Source organism: Protopterus annectens, chromosome 7.part0 (assembly GCF_019279795.1).
Source record: "Protopterus annectens isolate FY-2018-M chromosome 7.part0, PAN1.0, whole genome shotgun sequence".
NCBI classification, from domain to species: domain Eukaryota; kingdom Metazoa; phylum Chordata; order Ceratodontiformes; family Protopteridae; genus Protopterus; species Protopterus annectens.
The window spans coordinates 1,842,847,903-1,842,872,687 of record NC_056739.1 but is presented as its reverse complement, the minus strand read 5'-3'; positions in this window follow the sequence as shown (position 1 = coordinate 1,842,872,687).

Here is a 24,785-nt window from a genome sequence, read left to right as displayed (position 1 = left end):
TAATAGACAGATATAGCTTATACAACAGCACTGAATGTTCAGAGGTGCTATGGAACCTAGAAAGACTTCTACTTAACTATTTCTTTTTTACTGAAAGGCTCACTGATTTGCTGCTAGCAGTGTCTGAGTTTGTTTTATGTAATAACTTATTTACATACCATGTGTGGTATTCTTCACAGTTGGCTAAGCTGACAATAGAAAAATGTCTGTCTAATGGTATTGCTTATTAACTTATAAAAAAGAACTGTATCTTTTTGATTTTGAGGTCTTTGATTTGGTCAGTTTTTTGTATATTTGTTGAATTTGGGTTATTTAGTTTTAAAAAATTGGGGGTGAACTTTTATTAATAGAAGAGCTGATGAACACAAATACCCCTTCAGTATGCACATCATCCATGGTTGCCCCCACTGTTGGGTGTGAATACCTGCATGGATGTGGCCAATGCTCTTCTTATTTCACTGTGGTCATGCACCAGTGGGCAAGACACTCAGTGGTCTACAGCAGCACCACCATACACCCCTCCAGCCTTACAGTGAGAGACATCTTTGTGTGTGTTGATGGGATCGTGAATACCTGTTTTCTATCAGTATGCACCAGCAGAAGCCACAGCAGGGTACCCGTATACACTCTCAATGTGGTATGGCATCTCTTGGACACAATGTCTCATCACTCTATATGGTATACCAAGCCAACTTTCCACCCATGGATGCTCCATCCCATTCATAAAGAAGATGATCCTTGACTCCTCCAATTTCCTAGCTGTGTGTATGATTACTGCATCCTCCACCTGTGACCTTTCTATCAATGGTGGTATTACTACTACTGCCTCTATGCTCCACCACAGTTGTACAAGTAATGATGACTGTATCCTGTCCACCATTCTGGCTTATTTGGTCATGGTAATATGCAATTATAGTATGGCCAGTCAAGGCATTGTACCAGTTAGCCATGGTATTGTATGTATCAGTTTTATTCTGTATTTCTGTTGTCAAATTCCATACTTGTGAACCTGACACTATTTCTTTGCTAGTGTGCCTGCTTCTGCCTCACATGAAATTAACTATCAACCACTTTTTCTGATGACGTCTCACCCATCTCATCTTCTCCTGCTGCAGCAGGTATGCCAGATAGTGCTGTAGTACTATGATGCCTACATATTATAACTGAATTCATAACACCATGTTATCTAGCATGGCACAGACTATAGACATCTTGCAGCAGGTCTACACTGCATACTACAGTGTGTCACCAAATGTACCAAAGCAGTGGAAGCGGGTCTTCAGCAGTCAAATAGTATATTAAGTGATGTTATTTGTTTGCCATAGTGTAGTATGATATCCCATGTCTGACACTGCCTGGGGGATGTGGATAAGTGTCCTTCTGTATCACTTGCCACACTTGGCAGTCAACACCATTATCAGTGGTCTGCTGCCTTCATTCATGGGAGCAAATTATCAAGGACTTTGTGATTGGAAATATGTGTACTTAACAACTAGATTACTATGTGGAAAGTTTGAATTGTAAAGTATTGGTTGAGGTCACATGTGTGTTGGAAGTGGGAATCATGGGAACAGCCTAGCTGGCACATAAGGACATTGTATACAATATGCTGTGCACTAGTAATCACCTGGCAGCTGATACAGTGGAAACTCTTGCAGCTGATAATATTGGACACCAGGTGGAGCAAGTGGGTCCATGATAACAATGTGGGTACAGTATATGGCCCCCACGAATTCAGGGAAATGGGTTATAACACAAAATGCTCCCATGGTGGAGATTTTCTCCTTTGCAGTCTGTGGAAACCACATATCCTCTCTTAAATAGCACAGCATCCTGTCAAGGAACTGGTGTAGAATTCACAATGTCATCTCTATGAAACTCCTGAAGTATCTCTTTTTGTTTGGTTTAGAATTTTCAAGGTCAATGCTATGAAATACTAAAAGTATCCCCTATTGGATGCTGAAAAATCTTCATAGCAAGAATTATTAATGCTGTACAAAATATCTTCTTCACTGGGATTGGTACTCTCTGCAGCCCTCTTGATTGCATGTTAAGATAGTGCATGTCTGCTAACTCTCATTTGGTGTCTCTGTCAAAATAATAGCAGCCGATAATGTCCTGGTCATGGAGGTAATGGCATCTTACCACTGGGAAGCTCTTCTGTGATGAGACACTGGCTCCAAAGGTGTTCACTAACATATGCTGACCAGGTACAGGAGATAATACTCCTAGCATTTTAAAATGTGCAGCACGGCTTTAAAATTATGTTGTTCAGAATAGCTGATTGGTGCACTGCTCAGTGTACTAATTTTATATTTCTGTATCATGCAGCATATTTTATTTTGTCATCTGCATGTTCAGTGGCAATCATTAGCATGTTGACACTCATGTACATGCCATTATGTGGTCATTTGCATGTGATGCATACTACACTATTTTTATACTTGCACGGTTGCGCTACATGGACTACTGAATCACCACCTCACTGCATGTTGTCACTCACTGCATTGTTTTGTGTAATGCACTATGATTTTTTTTTCTGAATACCCTTTATATTAACTGAAGGATATTAAAGAAGATCAATTTCCTGTGCTTTACCTTTAATGTTTTTATTTTCAGTTGCCGTGGCATAGTTGTTATACAAACTGAACAAACTGTATGACTGAGGAAAACCTTTGTTGAAATTGTAATGTGATTTGTTCAGCATCTCCATTTAAAATTCTAGTAGGCATACATTTTCATATTTGACCTAAAGAAGGACGTTGCTTTGTATGATAGTCTGTAATATTGTTTTGTTGTTTTATTTATATGTTTTTTTTTTCAAATAGATTTAGCCTGACCTTCATTCCTGCTCTGTTGCTTCCATGATTTTTTGTCTGCTATCATTGTTATAGCTTGCATGCTATACTTATCTGGATAAGGCATTTTTATTTGAATGTCATACTGAACAACTCAAGCCAATAGCCATTTTTGTGATCTACATGCCTTCCGCAGAATCTAAGCTTTCTTGCAATGAGGTGAATAAGTTGCTTTTCTGCCTTGGATGTAGAGTCTATATATGATCCTCAATAAAAGCATTAGACACTGATACATACCTGCACATATATCTATATCCATATATATATATATATATATATATATATATATATATATATATATATATATATATATATATATATAGATAGCTATATATACATAGAAATAAATGCAAATATTTCAAGCACAGGCATTGATGCCTTTGCAGCCTCCCAACATAAATCTATATCTAATTACTGGTCTGTGGCATTGCGTGAAGTTATACAACCCACATGCTCAAAACAAAGGCTCCAAAAGAGTGAACCACAAGAAAAAAAATCTAAAAACTTAAAAACATGTTTTAACGGGGGCTGTAATATGACCTCTCAGAAACAGATATCAGCAGTTTTCAAATATGTGAGATTTTGATCTCACAAGCTGGGAAAAAATGACTTGACATTCCAAATTAATGTAATGAATTGGCTGTATATATATATATATATATATATATATATATATATATATATATATATATATATGTATATGTGTGTGTGCAGAGCTGGATCAAGGTCAAATGGGGCCCTAGGGAGGATAATTGATTAGTCCCCCCATACACACTCACCCTCCCATACACAGCCCTCCTCCACAGCCATTCCATTGTCCCATTATTGTCTATTTCTCCCCAGTTACCATAAGCAATGTTCATATCTTTCATTATGCATACTGTTTTCTGCTTTACTTCTACAGTGATTACAATATTTGGATTCAATTTATCAGTTTTGCTTCATATTTTATAGCACAATAACACAAACACTAATAGACAATTGCTAAACAAAGCAATACAGTCTCACAATGAAAACAGACATAGCATTAAAACTTTTCTGCCCTTGAAACTCATACGTATTGAAACTCACATTCAAAAAAATGCATCTGGTCAGTGGCAGATAAAGTTTACCTTTTGGGCTGTTTTCAAATCATAGGCCCCTTACACAGACTTTTAGGACCATGCAAACATGCAAATATTCTTTGATTCACCTTTCTGGTTGTATTAAATTATATCCCTTGTATAACACAGCAGCACGTGTTAGAGCATGCTTTAAATGTATAGTTTTGAACATTTTTCCAGTAAGCAATGAAAGAAAACATATGAACCAATAATGAGAAAACTACCCAATTCAGAACATTTCAACCATAAAAGGCCATTCATTACAATCCACTGATATCAGTCAATATGCACAATCTCTGCAGAAGTAAAAGTCATCTGAATAATTCCACATTAAAGAAATCTGCATCTAATGAAGAGGTTGCTGCTAACAAACAACTTTATATTTCAGTGTTTCATCTACAAATTCAGTGTCTGCAACCCTTGAAGAATAATGCCTATGTTCCATTAAAAAATGGTAAGCTGGTAATACTGGAATAAGGAATGGATAGCAAACTGATTATAGGTTCATAGTTACTAGGCATCTCATCAAAAGGAGGACATACTCAGTACTGTAGCACCACGCCCCCTTAAAGTACAACATAGTATCAACAAACTGTTTAGATGCAGTGGGAGTAGAACCCACAGCCTACTGCATCAAAAGGAAGCATACTACCTGTTGTGCTACTGGAAATGCTTTACATCTTTATAGCACAATAGTGATTACATTTGCTAACAAAACAGTTGCACATTGTAAGCAGACTTAGCATGAGCAACAGTAAACTTATATTCCCTTAAAGCTCACAATTCCTTGAAAATGCACTTGAAACTTTATTGCTTGAGAAATACTTAACCTGAAACTGAGTTCCTTGAAAAATACACCTGAAGTCTGAGCAAATTGCTAAACACCTGCTATCCCTAACTAATGCATTTCACTCACACATATCCCTATCAACCTCTTAGTGCAATAAATCTGGACAAAGCCTAAAATAAATAGGGATATATTTTAAATATTGCTCTCATGAACTTAGAAAGTTGCTAGAATAACAAGATTTGTGTTAATATGCATTTTTTTAAAGGATATGAAATCTGAGATCAAATATCTGTTGTTATTTAGTAACTAATATTCTCAAAGATTTTCCAGAAAGTCAGAAATTTTGTGAGGAGGTGACAAACAATATAGGGCAAAAATCTGGACAGTTGAGATGTTTGTTATCTATCTACCTCACGGACACATGTAGACACAGACATACAAATGCAGCACACACACACACACACACACACACACACACACACACACACACACACACACACACACACACACACACACACACATATCTGCTTCTTACACACACACACACACACACACACACACACACACACACACACACACACACACACACACACACAGCTGCCTAGCAACCTCTTACACACACACACACACACACACACACACACACACACACACATGCAAAACACACACACCTATCTACCTATTCCACACATGCACACACGCACTTATGCATACTCACACACACTCACGCATCTACCTCTTATTTGTCCATTCATGGTCCACAATCCAAATGTCTACTTGTATTCAAATTTCATGCACGCCCGCTCACCTGCACACTCTCACACACAACTCCTGTTTTTCCATCCTTGGTCCACAGTCCAAATGTCTTCCTGTTTTCAAATTCCACATGTGCGGAAGTCAAAGAAGTAAATATGTTGCACAGATGCAAGGCCTGTGTGAATGGCTGCAAAGGGCTTCTTAAAGAAGAACGTCCTTTAAAAAAATACAATTTTTTTTGCTTTTTTTTTTTTTTATATTAATAAAATTAATCTCCTGGCCAGTAAACCATCTCCCAGTCATGAGGGGGGGGGCCCTCCCAGCCAGTGGGCCATAAGGTCACTGCCTTGGTCACCGAGTGCTGAATCTGGCTGTGTGATTTTGTGTGTGTGTGTGTGTGTGTGTGTGTGTGTGTGTGTGTGTGTGTGTGTGTGTGTGTGTGTATGTATACATCTAAATTTATATCTTTAGCTATTGGGCTCCTTCACAGCTAATGGGCTGTAAGATTTATGGGATTTTAAATGGCATATAGGCAGATAAATCACAAAAATGCACTTATAAGTTAATGGGTGACATTAAACCAATGCCTAGTATCCTGTGTCTCAGCTGAATGAGTCATATGTTTCTTTTTTTAATTTCAGATAGATATGCTGTCAACAACTTTTGTCTTTACTAATCAGCTCTTAAACTGCACTGAGCATGACACTTGTTCAAGATCTGTTAAATGCCCTGCTTAAAAAATATATAAAGTATACATAGACTTGAGTCAATCTGCTAATTAGTTGAAATATAAAGGTTATATTCTGCTGCTGCTCTCATGAAATGTTAATATGTTCATTAAATAAGGTTTTATATAGCACAGTGCGTTCAAAAAGCATCGAACAGAAAAGCTTGAGCATACATTATTTTTTGCCCATTTGAACTTTTATTAATAACCATAGTGTTTGGAAGGGCTACTTTATATTACATAGAATATGAAAAAATACTCATGCTATAACAAATTAATACAAAGCTAACTTAATTTATGCTTTAACTAGTTTAAGGCAAGGAGGCAAAATGTATACAGTAAGACAATTGCTTTTACCTAAAAGCTACAGGTTTAAGATGCTAAGTTAACTTTTCTTTTAACAGAATATCTTTACGTAAGAATGTTTAAGTCAGACAGTCAGAAACAAATGTAAAGTCTAATTCTAATTAAAGACTACTCATTAGTTTAATTAGCTATATGTATATATATAATATATATATATATATATATATATTATATATAATATATTATATATATATATATATATATATATATATATATATATATATATATATATATATATATATATACTTAGTATGTTTGTAGTTGTCTGAAAGAACAATGTTGTCAAATAAATTGGAAGAGTCAATAATCAGTACTTCTCCTTGGTCACCATAACTTGTTTTTAGTACTACACTATACCAATAGTACTTTACTTGGCTACTTGAATATTGATAGGATGGAATATACATTTTCCTTGATCTACTATATTTTGCACCTTGTGACTGCAGAAAATATGCAGTCTGAGTCTAAATGTCATCATGACTTTACAATGTATATGACATAAACTTTTGTCTAAAATCAATTGTGAGTTGTGATTTGATTAGCACAAAATTGCTATCACATTTGCTTCTACATTTGTCTATTTCATGTCCTTTTCACTCATAGGCTAGCCTATTAAGACCTTCTTTTAAAAACTCCCTGAGAAAGTCTGTGACATTAAAATGTCCTTTGCTGCTCTTTCACTAAGCAGTGAATATTAACAGCTGTGGTGACCCCTTTACCTATTGTGTCTTTGAAAGATCAATAGCAGTTAAGTGCCTCTGGCTTACAATTAGAAGAGAGAACTTGAAACTGAAAAGTTCAAGGATCATATTTTCTTGACATTTTATGACGTGACAGCCTCTTTGTTGTTTTTCTCATATATATATATATATATATATATATATATATATATATGTATATATGTATGTATCTATCTATCTATATATATATATATATATATATATATATATATATATATATATATATATATATATATATATATATATATATATGTGTGTGTGTGTGTGTGTGTGTGTGTAGATGAATATATAGATAGATTTATCACTACAAAGGGAAATCATATATAGAATGTTTTCTATGCTTTACAAAAGGATAAAAAAATGCTTAGCTTTAATATATTTCTACGTGTGTGAGTCTATATGTGTGTGTATATGTATATCTTAAACATCTATATATCATACAGTATATTTTTCTGTGTTTGATGTATAGAAACATTTAGTTGTGTATTTCACTGAATGAGCCAAAGTGTTGATTTAACATATTACATTTTAAAGTACACATACAAACATCTAATGAAATTATGGAGCTCAATGGAGATAATTGGAGTGTACCATTCTCAAGTGAGCTGCTCTTTAGGTTTTTGCAATTAACAAGGATTGTTGTACATGTTGAAGATGGCTGTGAAGAAACCCACTTACTGACTCATATAAGCGCCATGGAATGTTCTTCTAATGTTACCTAAATGTGTCTAATGAAAGGTATAACCCATTTCCTTTGTTATTGCTCAGGGAAGTTTATCTAGCATATGCGTTAAGTATGTCACTCCTACTAACATCCCTAGCCACAATTTCAGAAAATCGTGGGAATTTCAACTTCCACAATATGATTTACTTTTTATATTAATATTACTATATTTGCTAGCATATTTTGGATATGGCTTCATCAAATTGCCTTTTTTGAATAGGGAACACAAGTATGCCTAAAGAAGGTCATGGTAAAGAGTGAAAGGTCAAAACACACTAATGAAAAAAGTGGGCAATTTTCCTCATGAGTATAATAGAGAAAGAAAAGTTATGTCATCGTCTTACACTTTAATATAATTGTTTGGTAAATGTATAGATTACAGGCTACAAGAGTAAAATAACAGATCTTGGAATAGCTAATGACCTACTTATGTTATTCATGCATTGACTGTTGACTGTTGCTACTCCAGCCAGTATTACAGAACAGAAGAAAGCTCTGAAAGTAAGCAGGTAGAAGAAATGTATCATTAAATATTGGCTGCATTCTCTTTATTCCTATGCCTCACAGCATCACAAAAAAGAGATAAATACCTGGCCTTGTCACCATATTCATATGAAACAAATCCGACAGCTAGTGAGCAGATAAATATTTTTTTTAATCACTGAAACTTACATTATGATTCCCATAGGCATTAGCTTTGTAGGCTGGTTGCAGTACTCCCTGCTGTTGAGTTAGACTGCTACACAGCTACGTCCTCCTTCAGTGACTTCAAAACATACATAGCCTGTTTACTAGTCAAACTCTCCTCATTGGTATTGTTTTATTTATAACATCACTATAAACAGGAGTAACTGATTATACCCAACACACACACACACACACACACACACACACACACACACACACACACACACACACACACACGCACGCACGCACGCACACACACACACACACACATGCGACGCCTTACACACGCGCATGCACATGCACACACACACACACACACACACACACACACACACACACACACACACACACACACGCACACACAAGATTTATCCTTCTGCCATACTTCTTTATATGTCTATTTGCATCTGTGTTCATCTATTTTGTCACTGGTACATCAGCCATTGCTACATACTCCTAGACTCAGTATATCTATAAGTGGTCAAAGGTGAAATTCCTTGAGCATCACCTGCCTGAAGCACAAACGGGGTCGGCATTAGGTCAAGTGGTGCCCTAGGCAAAAGAGCTCCACAGTGACCCCCCCCACCAGCTGGTGCCCACATCCAGGTCTGTTTACACCATCCAGATTACTGGAAAAGCCCCCCTGCTAGAGCGGTACCCTAGGCAGCCACCTAGTTAGCCTATGCCTAATGCTGGCTATCAGCACAAACTGCCAAATAACACAAAGCCATTATATAAATTAAATAAATAAAACAGTTTGGCTGTAATATAATTTCAGGAGCTATACTCTGTATTTGTGCAATCATGGAGTTAGTGTATGCAATTTCTGGGAGTGTAAGGGTAGATCCCCCATGTCTGGGGCTATGAAGCCATCCTCCATGTAAAAGCAAAGTTTCTGTTTGCTTTAGGTGATCATAAATGAAAAGTATGTGTTTCATTTGTAATCACATTATTTTGTTGTTTTCTTTTTCAGATGAAATTGATTGCTGAGATACTTTCATGACATATTTTATGTCAATGGAAATTCATCAGTGATATAAAGGAATGTAATTTTATATATATATATATATATATGTATATATATATATATATATATATATATATATATATATATATGTATATATGTTTAGGGGTATGAGGGGGTCTTGCACCCCCCCATTGGGGTTGTAGTGGGGTTTGTCCTCCTTCATTTGCTGTTTACTTTTTCATCCTTTTGTACTTCAGGTAGGAATTATCAGTGTTCCCTATTTTGGGGGGTTTGCCATTCAAGGTTTCATACTAATGTCTTCTGTCTTTATCCTTTTAATCATATGCCTTGATCTTCTCCCACTTAAAACAATGAAAATCATACTAGTCACCATAGTGGATGAGTGATATAATTTTATTCACAATCCCTACTATGTATATAAATGTGTTTTCACTTAAGCTTCATCAGTCATTGCTTAAAATCAAGAATGCTACTGAATTTAAAGTCTTCATCAGAGCTGCTTGATTGCAGTTGTGGGTTGTATATTTTCACCCTTCTTCCTCTTTGGCTTCCATCTTGGTTGCCAGTGTTCAGTGTTCTGGGTTTAAATTCAAGGCTATACAGTTGAGAAGTACTTTGCCCCAGTGTAGTGCTACTGCAAAAAGAAGAGGCAGAAACACTGTATTTATTTCCGTTATTTCAGTTGACCAGTCCTTCTTGTCATTGCTGTTCCTTATTTTAAATGTCTGACTATTCACCTTTCGAGACATTTTTATCTGTTCCACGCCTCTTTTTAAGTCAGTTCATTTGACACGCATTGCTGTTGCCACTACATTTTAATGAACTTATAGGAAAGGAAGACACTAGTTCAATACACTTTTAGTTTTGGCATGACAATTTGCCTGTGATCATCGTCTTCCCTTAGACTGTGCATGCATTTTACTACATGTTGTGCTAACTCCTGCCTTATACTTGGGCATTTTATCATTCCTGCAGCACTTCACACATCCTCATATTTATCTGAGTCTGTTCACAGTTGTAGTAAATGTTCATACCTAACGCTGGATGTTTTACTTACATTGGATACATTGGATATGTCAGTGTGACGTCTGGCTTCTTGCACTAATAGCTGGATGAGAAGGCTGATCAGTATTAATAGCTGGCCCCGCACTCTGTGTCACTCACAGGCCCAGGTAATGGAACATTTAACAAGTTTTACTCCTATAGTTGTCTTTACTGGCCCTTTCTAGTTTTGTTTCTGGTTTACCTTCTTTTTCCTCCTGCACAGTTTTCTTACATATTACTGAAGTTAACTTTATCACAACCATATTTCCTTTGGAAATTTAGTACAGCCTTCAAACTATTCAGTAGCTTTCCACTGTCTTACATTTTAAAGCATAGGTAGAGCATTCAGGCCATTCAGCAACATTCTACATGCTGAATTCTTGTTCTGCCTGATATCTCTAAAATACATACCATAGATCCACTGATTTAAAATATGTATATGTACAGCCATAGTTACAGTTAACTTACTAGCTCATCACCATACCTCTCCAGTGTACCTCGTTATGAGGGACGTACCTCATTTGGGGTCTTAAAAGGGTCATGCTCCTCGAAATTCCACAAAGTTCCACATTGAAAGGGTCTGTTACACATTCAGTGTTAGGAATGTTTTAGGTGAAATCCATGGTCAATTGACATTAATCATATTAATTCATTAAAGGATCTTCTTTATATGTGAAAACAGCATATTTTAACCATCCTATGACCTTCCTAGTTGAAGTTGTTAGTAAGCCATTAGTATGTGTTCCACATTTTGCCCATTTGTTCCACATTATGAAGGTGAGTGTTCCTCATTTTGGTGATGGAAGGTTGAGAGCTATGCTCATCACCCATCCAACAGTATCAACACTGAATTCCAAGCATTTATTGTCAACCAAAAAGCAATCTTTACCAATGGGTTTAACGCTTTCATCCAAACACTATTAGGACTTCCTCAGAACAACATAATGCTAAAATCCCAACCATTAAATACCCATGCCCCTCCTACTTAACAATCTTAATTACCCATTAATTAATGACATCACAATAATGCCATATAATAGCACAATAAAAAATACAATACAAAATTATATGCATTACAATATGTAAGACAACCCTTTTAAAAACCTGGGTACCTACCCTAAAATGTATTTCAATTTTAACAAAGCAGAAATACTCACATTGTCATTTATACCTGGGAAATTAGTTGTATCCAGACGCAGTTGTCACTTTAATTCATAAATATCAAGATGCACGTCTAAAACCCTGCCTTACACATCCTTAACCAATTTTTGCAAAACAAAAAATACTAAAGGCATCTCCCTGATGTACAGAAATATGTCTAGCCAAAGCATTAGTGGGTTCCCTTTTCTAATATCTAATAAATGCTCATACACCCTGTCTTTAAAATGTCTACTAGTCTTTCCTACATAGAATGCCAGGCAGTGCTCACATTTAGCCATATAGACCACATTTTGACTTAAACAATTAAAGTGCCCATAAAATTGCACCATAGTCCCATTAATACATAACCTAATCCCAGTTTCCATAATGTGTTTACATATTGCACATCTTCCACATTTAAAATTACCTATTGTCCTGTTGGTGCCATGGGATCCCATCTGACTCATCTCCAAAATGTCTTTAAAGGACCTATCCTTCCTGAATACAAATTTCGGGGGTCTTCCCAATTTTTGTTCAACATCCATATCCAACTGCAACAGCCCCCAGTTTGTTTGAATGACCTGGGTGACCCATTCCACATCCTGATTAAATGTAGTAATGAACATCAAACCACTTTACTTCTCCATTCCAGAAATATTCAGTCCCCTATACCTTTGTACATTCCTGTCTGTTATTTTTATTATAGATCCTGTTAAAATGGGTCTATAAAAAACATCATTCCCTTTTCTTATAATCTCTTCTTTAACTAAAGTACACAGGGGTTCAGGGTAACCTTTTTTCATGAATAAACCTATTATATAGTCGGTTTCACTAAGAAACTTCAACTCATCATTAACCATCCTGGCTGCCCTTACCAACTGCCCATTTACTATAGACTTTTTTGGGTGGTAAGGGTACCAGCTGTGGTATTCCAAATAAGAATTTGAGAAGATAGATTTTCTTTGTATCCCTGACACCAAACACTTGTTCCTTCTATCAATCCTTAACTTCACGTCTAAATAAGATATCATCTCGAGGCTATATTCATGGGCGAATTTAACAAATGTCATCATCTGATATGTAATATAACATAATCTACCATCCACCCAGAGACTTGTGACACTTCCTACCTGTGGTTCATTATGCACCTTTGTCTGACATCCAAACTCAAACTGCAGCAAAGAACTTACATAATCTTCTTGGTACACTTGTTACAACTGAGACTAAGATCTGTGAGTTTTTTCCTCAACTTTAAATTGAGGAGGGAGACAGTTCTGGGGACTACCTTGGGTGTCAGATAACCTTACTATGGTTGAGAGTGCATGCATTAATTTTATTTTGTGTTTTCTGTATTGTGGTAAATAATTAAAGAATAGATGATACCTCTTTGACTATGTATTATGCCTACATCTGCCTTGTATGAGGTAACACTGCAGATGGTTCCTCTAATTACTTTTTTACCTGAGTTCTTATCCACTAATACAACAGGTCCCTCAGGCACTAATGTGATATTTCCAGGTTATATTAATTGCATACTACCATAGTATATAACATAGGACACACCACAAATAACTGAATGCAAGACTCATGTCCATACTGGATACCAATGGATTCATCCAAGTAGCAGAATCATCCCTTTAGAAGTCTGAAAACAAGTTCAACAACATTCAGTTTTTTAAGAATGCACAGTGTTGCATGTCATTATAGCTAAGGCCTGGGGCTCATTATCATTCATGGTAACAAGGCTAAATCCATATATCCCATAATGCACAACACTGGGCAATATTATATGTGGATTACTGTTTGCTTAATGGAAACCATATACCCTGGCATATACAGGCATCAATGTGCGTACCTATTGTGACAATTGGGGAGAGATGGGCGAAGGCTGCCAGCCTAGTCGAATAGAATTTGACACATAATTCTATCAACTGTATAAATGAATTTAAAATAAAGGCTTGTGTTTTTAAATGTAAGAAAACACTGTAAAATGTGAACTGCAAGATTATTGCAACATTGCCATCTGCTGTAAGGAAAACCAAGCCAAGTATTTCAAATGTGTCTTTTTAAGTTGAAAATATCTTATTAATGTTTTACAAATTGGTTCCAGTGTGGCTGGATGAAGGTTTCATGTCCATTGTGTTAAGGCTAAAGTTTATGACCAGAATTTAGATGTGGAATGTGTTTTATTGCTCTGGTTTCCACTAGAATGTATATGTGAAATGCCTTGTATTGTTGTAAGTTTCTGAGGAGGTGTTAGATTGCTAAATATTGCAGTTTGTGGCCTGAGAACTCAGACCAGGTGTTAAGATGATGTAATATGAATACTGGGAAAACCTAAGTGTCAAAAATGATGTAATTTTGGGAGGGCCTTAGAGACATGTTTCTTAGTAATGTTTAAATACTATTTCTCACAAGAGATTAGAAGCATTTTGATGACATCCAACTTATCAGTACTCTGCCTTATGCTCACATGTAAGTTTTAGCACTGTGATTTCTTGTAGGAATAGTTAAAGCTAGTAAAGATTAATTAGGTATTTTTCTTTGAAATCAGACCCGTCCTACTGTATTATTTTAAGTTTCTGTGTGATCTCGGAACTCTTAGATATCTCTGTGGTGTAGTAGTTTTGTCTTGTGTTTTAATTATTTATTATTAAATATTTTTAAAACCTTCTACCTGCGGCTGATTTGTGTAGAGATAAGCTCTAGAGTACATTGCATATTTATAGAGGTTATTGCAAGAGGCCACTCTAAAGTAAGCCTTGACTGTTAGTCATGCTACCATTGGATATTAATATTGCACAGTAATAATTGAACACCCTTTTAAGGGCTTTTTAGTAGCTGATATTATTAACTGGGTGGTGGCAGTAATTACTACTGTATAGTCGGGGTAAAGGGGCACAGTTGGAGAATCTGTATCAGCCTTGCCTAGGAGTGTCTGTGAAGTTGCATAAATATTTATTTCAAAGTGTGTGTGTGTTGTGTCAACTACTTGGCAGGGACATGAAGCACTGGTTGGACAGAGAGGGTACTGAAGGTTTTATCTTGCCCAGTTAGGCTGGGACCTGGACCCTATAGCTGTGCCAGTGGGGAGTCTTACTGGGGACCTGGTGAGCAAGGGAGCAACCAGCCCCAGACTGACTGTGATCTCTGTGTGCACTTAAGGGAAATTGTACTTTACTGTGTGTATTAGTTATCCTTTCCTCTTCTAGGAGATGACCTCCCTGGTGTTAGTGGTGAGGATTGAGTCTCCTTGATTGCTGGGCCAGGGCACGGTCATTACAAGTGTTGGCAGTGGTGGGATCTACTTCACACTAATTGGCTTGTAGTGGTGTGGGTAGAGTGAATTCCTGTAGCTTATGTACAGTGATCTCTAAAAGTGTTTTTTACTCTAAAACAGCCACGCAGTGTATAGAGTTCAGATCACAATTGTTTTATTTCTTTTATTAGCTTAGTGTTAGTCCATGTGAGCAGGCAGCATGTCAGCAGAAGAGTATGGAAAGCTGACAAGGAGCTAGCTGGCGGAGATGTGCCATGCTAGGGGACTGGTGCATGGAAACCTGACTAAAGCAGACCTGATTGCAGCCTTGGTTACAGCTGCATCAGAAAACAGCAGCCTGGAGGACAATCAGGCTGACAGTTGAGATACAATATCCTCGGAGAATGGACAGCTCAACCTTTCTGCAGTGGACTTAAAAATCCAGCTGGAGCTAAAGAGACTTGAGTTGGAGGCCAGGTGTATGGAACTAGAAGCAGCCGAGAAAATGAGGAGTCTACAAGCTGAGGAAAATGAACGGCAGAGGAGGCATGAGAGGGAAATGCTGACTCTTTGCCAGAATCATGGAGGTAATGGGGAAGGGGGTAATCGGACCCCAGAAGCACAAAGGTCAGTAAATTTCTTCCACATTTTAAAGAGGGTGATAATTTTGATAGCTTCATTCATATGTTTGAGCAGGTATATAAACATTATGAAGTTGACCAAGGGCTCTGGGTATGGTTCGTGACCCCCTTACTCCATGGTAAAGCTGTAACTTCTTTAGCAAAAATGCATGACACTGACTGTTTTGATTATACTGCTGTAAAAAGACATTTATTAGAATGTTTTAAGCTAACACCTGAAATGTATAGGAAAAAGTTTCATGAGCTTAGATGCAAGGCAGATGAAAATGTATATGAATATGTTGTTGAACTGAGAACTTATTTTCATAGCTGGGTGAGTGGATGTCAGGTCACCAATTTTGAAGGTCTGGCAGACCTTCTGGTAAGTGAACAAGCCCTTAGCACTTTGCCTGAGAACATGAGGATCTGGTTAGCTGATAAACAGTGTGCTACTTCAGAGGAGTTGGGGAAGAAGGGAGACCTATACCTAGCAAGCGGGGCAGCCCTGCACAGGAAAGGGACCCCCAGTACTGCTCTTGGGACTAAAGGAACCCATGGTGGGCAGCACAGACTGCCCCAACAGAATATGCCAGTAACAGGGGAAGCCACTAGTCCAGGTACACATCCATGAGATAGGTTTAAATGTTTTGAATGCAACCAGTGGAGCCATATGGCATACAGATGTTCACGGAGGCAAGGTGGGGAACCAAAGCTGAGGAAGCCAGTAAGTGGTAAAGATAAAATGCCAATAGTGGGTTGTCTTAAGACAACAGGGGTATGGAACTACCATCCTGCAGATGTCCTGAGAGGGAAGTATTTGGATAAGGCAGTGCTATGTACTTATGCAGTTACATGCAGTAAGACTAGGAGACAAGCATGTGAGTTTGGTAGCCTGGGGGAGACTCAGACAGACTGCATACTTGCAGCCAGGACTGCTGAGGTGGTTACTTCAGGGAGTGAGTTCCGCTGTAGCAGTGAGACTGAATGTGAGCCACAGCTGCTTTGTGGATGCTGATGTTTCCTTGGACAGGGTAACTGCAAAGGTAGAGGTGAGTAGTAGTACCCAGGCTGACAGTGAGGCACCGCTGTCAGAGGATGCCAGACTTTTTGTGGAAGGGGAGCTGGGAAGAGCTACAAGGAGAGACTTGAGACAGGCTCAGCTCTCAGACCCTACATTCCAAGGCCTGAGGCAGGTAGTTAGGGAGGCACCTGATTCTCAAGGGAAGGGGGAATCTGTATACTGGGACAAAGGGTTACTATACAGAGAGTGGACCCCTGAGGGAGGGCTAGAAGGTGAGATAGAGTACAACAGTTGGTAGTGCATAGACCTTACCATCTGGTGCTTCTAGCCATAGCCCATGATATTCCCTTTGCAGGTCATGTGGGCATAAAACATACAAAGAGGCATATTATGCAAAACGTCTATTGGCCTAGAATTTCCAGAGATGTAACAGGGTACCACAGGACCTGTGAGCAGTGCCAAAAGGTAGGCAAGGCAGGAGACAAGGTGAGAGCTCCTTTGATGCCTTTGCCTGTGATTGAGGAGCCATTTCAGAGGGTAGCTATGGATATGGTGGGTTCTCTGAGTACCCCAAGTTCCACAGGGAAAAAGTATATCCTAGTGATTGTAAATTATGCTACACGATACTTTGAGGCAGTGGCTTTGTCCTCCATTGAGGCAGAGAAGGTGGCAAATGGTTTGCTAGAGATTTTCAGCAGGGTAGGTTTCCCAAAGAAAATACTGTCTGACAGAAGTGCCAATTTTATGTCAGCCCTGCTGGCTTGTCTGTGAAAGTCCTGTGGGGTGAAGTACATGAAGACCACCCCCTACCATCCCCAGAATAATGGTCTTGTTGATAGGTTAAACTCTACAATCGAGTCCATCCTACGGGCATTTGCAGATCAATTTAAGAGGGAGTAAGACAAATATTTGCCCCATCTGTTGTTTGCTTACCGAGAGGTTCCCCAGGAATCCACAGGTTTTTCACCCTTTGAGTTGCTGTATGGGCATAGGGTGAGGGGACCTCTAGATTTAATTTGAGATGAGTGGGAAGGTGAGTGTGAGTCTCACAATGAGTATGTTGTGGCATATGTCCTGAACCTCAGGACAAGGCTCGGGGAACACATGGGCCTGGCCCAGGAGAACCTGGCAGAAGCCCAAAACAGAAAAAGGTGTGGTGTGACAGGAATGCTTGAACTAGAGAGTATGCTGTAGGGCAGCAGGTGATGGTTCTCATTCTTGTTAGACACAACAAGTTGCAAGTAGCTTGGGAGGGACTCTACGTGCTGGTAAGAAAGGTATGTGATGTTAACTACATGGTGGAGGTGCTAGGCAGATGGCAGGGGCACAAATTGTACCATGTTAACATGATGAAACTTTACCATGATAGGGAGGCCCTTTTGCTGAGCATTTGCAGTGGATTGCAGGAGGAGTCTGAGGGAGATCTGGGGACTGATCTCCTCAGTGAGGCTCAGGCTGACACCTCGGAGGAAGGGGTAGCAATGCCCTAGCAGCTATCTCCTACCCAGGTTCGAGAGATCCGAGCAGCGTTGCATGAGTTTGGGGGCATGTTCACTGGGAAACCAGGGAGCACCCACCTGGTGCAGCACCAGGTGGATACAGGACCCCAAAGGCCTATCAGGCAGGCCCCTTATAGGGTGCCTGAGAGAGTCAAACAGACTCTGAAGGAAGAGGTACAGGAGATGTTGGAACTAGGGGTGATTCAAGAGTCCAACAGTCCCTGAGCTTCACCAGTGGTGTTGGTGCCAAAGAAGGATGGCAGCTTGAGGGTCTGTGTGGATTATAAGAAATTAAATAGTCACACAGAGTCGGAAGCTTACCCCATGACTAGGACAGATAAGGCCCTACAGCAGCTGAGTGGGGCTAAGTATCTTACAACCACTGATCTTACCAAGGGTTACTGGCAGGTGCCCTTGACTCCCAGTGCTAGAGAGAAGTCAGCCTTTGTGACCCCTTTTGGCTTTTATGAGTTCACAAAGATGCCCTTTGGGATGAAGAATGCCCAGCGACTTTCCAGAGGCTGGTAGATCATATCTTAGCAGGAGCAGGAGGGTTTGCCCTTGCTTACATGGATGATATCGCTGTCTACAGCCATTCCTGGCAACAGCACCTTCAGCATGTCTGGGAGGTGCTGGGCAGACTACAGAGGGCAGGGTTGACCATTAAGCCGAGCAAATGTCAGGTGGGTATGGTAGAGGTCTCCTACCTAGGACATAGAGTGGGGAGTGATAAGATAAGGCCAGAACCTGCCAAAGTGGAAGCTATTCAGGCATGGCCTGCACCTGTTACCAAAAAGCAGGTGAGGGCATTCTTGGGGACAGCAGGGTACTACAGAAAGTTTGTTCCCAATTATAGTACCATAGCTGCTCCCCTTACAGACCTGACAAGATAGAACAGGCCAGATAAAGTAGGGTGAACCCCAGCATGTGAGTAGGCATTTCAGAAGCTTAAGGAAGCTTTGGGAGGACCCCCTGTGTTAGCCAGTCCAGACTATAGCAAATAATTTGTTGTGCAGGTGGATGCTTCAATCTATGGGGTGGGGGCTGTACTTAGCCAGATTTCTTCAGAGGGAGAAGAGCACCCAGTGGTTTATCTCAGTCATAGGCTCCAACCCAGGGAGGAATGCTATGCAGTGGTAGAAAAGGAATGTTTAGCCATAGTGTGGGCACTACAAAAACTTCAGCCTTATCTGTATGGAAGAAAATTCACTGTGATGACAGATCACAACCCTCTGACATGGTTAAACAGAGCCAGTCAGCAAAATGCCAAGTTACTAAGATGGAGTCTGGGGTTTCAAGCATATGATATGTCAGTGCAGCACTGTAGTGGGAGTAGCAATGCCGATGCAGATGGGCTGTCAAGACAGGGAATGGGGTGAGGTACACCCAGATATACCTAACACTCTCAAGCGATGATTCTCAAGGGGCACTTGAAAAGCTTGCTTGAGTTCCCAAGGGGGAAGAGTTGTGATGATTGGGGAGATATTGGCAATGGCTGCCAGCCTAGTCAAATAGAATTTGATACATAATTCTATCAACTGTATAAATAAATGTAAAATAAAGGCTTGTGTTTTTAAATGTAAGAAAACACTGTAAAATGTGAACCTCAAGATTATTGCAACATTGCCATCTGCTGTAAGGAAAACCAAGCCAAGTATTTCAAATGTGTATTTTTAAGTTGAAAAGATCTTATTAATGTTTTACAAGCCGGTTCATGGATGAAGGTTTCATGTCCATTGTGTTAAGGCTAAAGTTAATGACCAGAATTTAGATGTGGAATATATTTTATTGCTCTGGTTTCTGCTAGAATCTATATGTGAAATGCCTTGTATTGTTGTAAGTTTCTGAGGAGGTGTTAGATTGCTAAATAATGCAGTTTGTGGCCTGAGAACTCAGACCCGGTGTTAAGATGATGCAATATGAATACTGGGAAAACCTAAGTGTCAAAAATGATGTAATTTTGGGAGGGCCTTAGAGACATGTTTGCTAGTAATGTTTACATACTATTTCTCACAAAAGATTAGAAGCATTTTGACTTTGGACATCCAACTTAGCACTCTGCCTTATGCTCACATGTACGTTTTAGCACTGTGATTTCTTGTAGGAATAGTTAAAGGTAGTAAAGATTAATTAAGTGTTTTTCTTTTAAATCAGACCTGTCCTACTGTATTATTTTAAGTTTTTGTGTGATCTCTGAACTCTTAGATATCTCTGTGGTGTAGTAGTTTTGTCTTGTGTTTTAATTATTTATTATCAAATATTTTTAAAACCTTCTACCTGTGGCTGATTTGTGTAGAGATAAGCTCTAGAGTACATTGCATATTTATAGAGGTTATTGTAATAGGCCACTCTAAAGTAAGTCTTGACTGTTAGTCATACTACCATTGGATATTAATATTGCACAGTAATAATTGGACACCCTTTTAAGGGCCTTTTAGTAGCTGATATTATTAACTGGGTGGTGGCAGTAATTACTACCATATAGTCTGGGTAAAGGGGCACAGCTGGAGAATCTGTGTCAGCCTTTCCCAGGAGTGTCTGTGAAGTTGTATAAATACTTATTTCAAAGTATGTGTGTGTTGTGTCAGCTAGTTGGCAGGGACACAAAGCACTGGTTGAACAGAGAGGGTACTGGAGGTTTTAGCTTTCCAGTTAGGCTGAAACCTGGACCCTATAGCTGTGCCAGTGGGGAAGTCTTATTGGGGACCTGGTAAGCAAAGGGGCAACCAGCCCCAGACTGACTGTGATCTCTGTGTGCACTTAAGGGAAATTGTACTTTACTCTGTGTATTAGTTATCCTTTCCTCTTCTAGGAGACAGCCTCCCTGGTGTTAGTGGTGAGGATTGAGGCTCCTTGATTACTGGCCAGGGCACTGTCATCACACCTATTAACTAGTTCAAGTTCAAGGTTTGGTAGGTGCTTTTTACAACATACTGATCAATAACAGGATTAACAATAAAATAAAAACTAAAGAATAAATTATTAAAAATGACAAAATACAAGTTAACAAACCACACCATCATAGACCACTTCATATAAATAAGCTTTCAAAGTTTGCCTAAAACCAGCCAGCATAGTATACTCCCACAACCAGTGAAGTAGCAAGTTCTAAAGATATGGAGCTTGGTAATAGACACTAGGTGGATGCTTCAATACTTACATGAGGAACTGCTAGCATACTTTCAGAGGTTGAGTACAACACCCATTTTGGGCAGTAAGGAATGATATGTTCCTTTAGATAGCAGGGACCCAGGTTCTAGATGACTCTCCAGGAAGCTACCCCACAAGAAATACTGCTAGAAGTTGCACATATCCCACATGTGTAAATAATGGGAGCAGACAAGATGTTGCACAGGAAGATGTTGCACAGCAACGTTGTATATAAGAGCATGTGCAGTGCACAAATCCTATGCTTAATGGAGTGGAATCTCCACTGGTTGATGAACTGGACACCTTTTGGATCAGGCTGAGCACTGATGGCAATGTGAGTGAAATCACTGGCCCTCAGAACCTCTGGTAAATGCACTATTTAGTGTTATGCCTGCATAGTGCTGGTTCTGTCCTTTGGTGTCCTTGGAAAATATGTACGTTCCTGCATATACCACAGCATAATGTCAAGGAATTGTTGTAGCATCTATGAGGCTGATGCCTGTGAAATTCCTAACATGTCCTCTGTTTGGTGTTAAAATGTATCCAGGGATGGTTAATACTACGGAAACTTTTATGAACACAGGAAAATGCATACTGTACATATTTCTTGATTTCATGTGTAGGCAGCACATTTACTAGTTTCTATATGGTCTTCCTGTCCATATGGAAGCTACTGACAATGTCTGCACAAGCAGCTTGTACAGCCATAAGGGACACAGAAGACAATGATGTACAACCTTGCAAGCACTGGTTCCAAATGAGACTCACTATGGTTCAGAATGTTGGCTTTATATGCCTCTCAATTGTTTCACTATGTCTAACTTCAACAATTGCATAAATGCTGAGTCTTATTTGCATGGAGACACTCATTTGCATGACATTATGTAGTCATTTGCATACAATTAATACTCCACTATTTCTCCAGTAGCTTGCTTGTGCTGTGTGTGTATCTTATTTATTCAGTCCCTGCTTGCTGCAACTCATTGCATTACTTTGCTCAGTGCTATGCATTAAATGTTTCTGAATCAAACCCACATGTTGACCAAATTGTTAACAAGACATACCAATGCATTCTTTAATATGTCTTTGCCATAAAGTACTGAAGTTGATTATTTTAAGGTTAAAATATTATTATACTCATTAAAATGATTCTTTTCATAGTGTGCTTTGAAATGTATTTGCAGAGCAGAGCTATTGTTAGCATTTGTATAGGAAAATGTGTTTGAGCTTGTTTTAGATCAGCAGATCCTGTTTGGTCATCCTGCAGACTACAACAGCACCAGAAACAAGAAAGACAGACTTTCTCTGCTAACTGCAAGTACTTTTTGCTGAAATTTCTAATTTTTGCTGATTTTGGTCGTTTTTAATTACCTGCACTTCTCAGAAAGCTTAAAAAGTAGACTAGCTACTTATTTCACTGTATTTCTGCCTATAAGTCATTTTCCAGTTCTGCACTTGCCTTGCTTTATTTAAAAAGTTTAAATTTTCAAATTTCTAATTTTGTAAAGTTTTAATTGAGTTTACTGTTCTGGGCTATACACTCAAGTGTACTAACTAGCCTTTCTGTGCTTATTTACTGTATAACTGTATTGTTTAGCCTGATTTAACCAAAAAAAAAAAAAAATCTATCTTGGTTGCTAATTTCCCGCCTTTTCTAACTAGAATAGTCCAGTTTCCAGGCTTTGCTGGTTTCAGGACTTTAGTTTCAGTGTTCAGAGTTATCCAGACCTTGCTGTGGTAGAGGGAGGTCCTACTGCTTACCAGTGAGAGTGAGAGCATTGTACTGCCAATCTAACACTAGAGGAGTGGTTTCCATCTCTGAAATTGCAATTTTTATTGGCCATTTTAGGCTGATTTCTATCCCTTTCAACTTTCTGGCATAAAGTGACGAACTTCATGACACCCATGCAGCTGGACAATACAGTTACAACTGCTGAATCCTAGACAAATGCACTTTATAAGCACTTACACAAGTACATGGATCATGCTATCCCAAACAGAACCAAGACTCTATCCTCCAAAAAAATGAAGCCAATCTGGTGGTCCCCTGCCATAAACAAACTTTACAACAGAAGGAAGAAACTGTTGCAAAAGAGAATAAAATCTCATGAGTGGGGGAGCTGCCTGGTCAACCTCAGTAAGAAGTTGAGATCCCTTATCAGATCCTCCAAAGCTGGCTACGAAAACAAAATCACCACTAATTCTAAGGGCAACCACAAAGCATTCTATAGCTATGTCAAGAATCTCAATGGCAACACCCAGATCAGCTCTGAGTTACAGGACAACAGCACGAACATTACAGAACCAACTGATATTGCCAACATCCTGGCAGATTGATTCAGTGCTAACTATACCCCCCTCTCACTCCCTAAAGGGCCCATATCTATAAAGGAAAATGCAGATTCCCTGTAATCACATCTATGCAGGTAAAAGCTGCACTTTCTAAAACCAGAAACACAGCATCCATGGGACCATGCAACATCCCAGGCTGCGTTTTACATGAACTTCAGTGTAGACTGGCTCCCCACATAAGCACCATGTTCAATCATAGTCTTACATCAGGCTTTGTGCCCACTGAATGGCGCACAGCAACAGTTATCCCACTTCACAAAGGGGGAGCCACCACTGATCCTGGGAACTATCACCCTATTAGCCTGATGAGCCTGGTCTGCAAGGCCATGGAACGTATCATCATGGAACTCATAAACAAAGACATTGGTAACCTTCAAACTCTGGACCACACCTAGTTCAGGTTTGTGAATGGCAGATCATGCTTTTGAACCTGATCGACTTCTTTGAGGCACTCACCAAAGCCATAGATGAGGGTAAGGTGGTTCACACAGCCTAGCTTGACCTCGCCAAGGCTTTCTACACCATCCCCCATTCTGGAATTATAGCTAAACTCACTAAACTAGGTATAAATCCCTACGTCACAAGATAGGTTGCCAACTGGCTCACTGACAGAACCCACACTTTAAAAGTTTCAGATTCCAAATCCGACTTCAAACCATTGGCAAGTGGAGTACCACAGGGTTCAGTCCTGGGAACTCTCCTGTTTGGTATCTACTTCTCTGAAGTACAGGCTAACACAGAAGGCCTCTGGCTAACGAAATTCGCAGATGACTGCAAACTAGGAGCCATAGTCGAGTCCCCAAATGATGTTGGACATCCTACAGAAGGACATCACTGAGACAGATGCCTGGTGTCAGAGGCATGGCCTCAAGCTCAATGCCAAAAAGTGCATTGTCATCCCCTTTGGTAAAAACTCTGTACCCATGAACTACCACATAAACGGCAGTCTACTTAATGCCAA